The following is a 2,249-nucleotide window of genomic DNA, read 5'->3' as shown; positions in this document are numbered from 1 at the left end:
CACCGAAGCACTGCCAGCCAGGTGGCCTGGACCTCCCTCTTTGGAGCAACTGATCATGGGGCTCCATGATCGATCGCCCAGCAGAGGGAGGTCCTGCCCACCTGGTCAGAGCCCCGCAATCAATCACTGCACAGAGGGTGGCCTGGGGTTCCCTCTGGGGCCATCACAGGGCCCCCTCCCCATTGATTGCTCTGCTGGCCAGTGGCCTGGGCCTCCCTCTTTGGGGTGATTGTTCCTGGAGCTCCCCCATCGGTTGCCCCACAGCGGGGTGATTGTGGGGTTATGGCAGAGCCTCCCGACCAATTGCATTGCACCTGCCTTGGCTGGCTTGGCGCCAGTGCGTGTCATAGCATAGTCGTCAGGAAGGTCACCGGGTCTGTTGTTCTCCTGTTCGGTGGTTTGATCAATTTGCATATTACGCTTTTATTATTATAGATTGTCTTTTAGATCAAGTGGTACGGATCTCAGCAGACTAAAATAAAGGTGTTAGTAGACTGCATTTCTTTCTAAAGTTTAGGGAAGAATCCATTTTCTGCACATTTGGTTTCTTAGCAGAATTTAATTCCATGCAGATGGAGAACCAAGATTTAGAATTTTTTACTGCCTGAAATCTAAGAGTAGTTTCCCATTTATAGAAATGTGCATTCTGAGGGTAGTGATCTCTCATCTTTAAAGTCAGCAATGTCAGTCAGTCACATAGCCTGAGCTCCACTGCTGTGGCTCCATCCACCATTAGAGGCCAATAATCCGATATGGAGCATGCCTTTCCCTATTGGAACCCCTGCTTCCTGCTGGGAATTTGAAATACTGCCTTGTGATTCTGAAACTCTGGACAAAAGTTTTTATCATCTTCGGAACAAATCTCTTTCAAGAGCCTGTGTTGATGGAGGCAACTGCTACTATATAGCCCCGAAGGAGAGAGGGAAAGCTTTTTTGCCTGAATTCATCAATAGGGACTTTGATTCCATTAGTCCTGAAGTTAGAGGATACTATGCTATTAAGAGATGTGAGCTTATTTCAGCTCCTGATCAAGACCATACTGACTTTATCAAATGCCTTGAAGTGCTCCAAAAGAAGATAGAAGAAAAAGACCTACAGGTCGATGTGATTGTGACATGGGAGGACTTGCTGGGTGGTTTGACCAGATCATGAATCTGTGAGGACCTTGTTCCAAAAGACTTGCATCACTTCCTTGCTAATTATAATCATCCAAGAGAAATCACTCATCTACATGCTCTCACCAAGAAAGCACACATTGCATGTAAGCCCTGGAATGGAAGGTCATTGCTGTGGTCTTATTCCTGTTGGACAGCCTTGCAATCGAGTTCCAACAATGGGCCTAAAAGGGGAGCCTCAGAAGTCAGGTGCTCAGTTTTGGAACACTAGTCAGCACTTCCAGTGCCTACAATGGATCTGGTGTTGTGACTATAGAAACGGACCACCCGCCCCTATGGACCGTGGCCATCAAAAACTGACCCAAGATCTGGCATTCATAGCCATGCCTCTAACTTATCTCATCTGCCTATGACTTACTGCTTAACTAGAACAATTATCCTAGGTTTGCAGGAATCTAAGCATCGCCATGGGAAACCCACTAGTTTTAAATAATTCCGGTAACATAAATGACATAGCTCATTTTTATAGTTAAAGGGAAATAATATATATATATATACATATATATATATATATTTAGAGAGAGAGAAAAATATTGATGTGAAAGAGACACATCAATTGGCTACCTCCCACAAGGGTCTGTGGGCCAACGCTCACACAAACTCTCCAGGGCAGAAATCCTAATTTTTAAGAAAATAAATAAGTTCTATCACATTCAGTTGGAAAACTAGTGTGCATCATTCCAACACTACAATTCAGTACTGATTATTCTTATTTTATGAATCATTCCATTTATCCTAAAAATTTGATTTAATTTTGAAGCTGAGAAGACTCAGTTGAGTCTCCTGGTATTCAACACATATAAGCCTCCTTCTGTACATCCTTAAATGCTTAACAATAAGGACTACTTCTGAGTGTCTATTAATATCAGATTCCTCTGTATAATACAAAAAAATGTTTTTCTTTCCAGATTGAGATTTTAGAACTATACCATTTTTCTGTGGCCTTATTACCATCTTTATTATCTTTCATTTTTTAATTTAATTTTCTATTGATTGATTGATGAGAGAGAGAGAGAGATTTGTTGCTCCACCCACCTATGCATTCATTGGTTGATGCTTGTATGTGCCCTGACC

At 42.6% G+C, this 2,249-nt stretch overlaps 1 pseudogene; it reads left to right on the top strand.

Annotated features, from left to right (window-relative positions):
• The first annotated feature begins 722 nt into the window (after nucleotides 1–722).
• Nucleotides 723–1,475, top strand: LOC102762136 (annotated as a pseudogene).
• The last annotated feature ends 774 nt before the right edge of the window (nucleotides 1,476–2,249 follow it).

The sequence above is a fragment of the Myotis davidii genome, unplaced genomic scaffold (genome assembly GCF_000327345.1).
Source record: "Myotis davidii unplaced genomic scaffold, ASM32734v1 scaffold128, whole genome shotgun sequence".
NCBI lineage: Eukaryota > Metazoa > Chordata > Mammalia > Chiroptera > Vespertilionidae > Myotis > Myotis davidii.
Note: the sequence above shows the minus strand (reverse complement) of the source record. Positions and strands in the feature narration are given on the sequence as shown.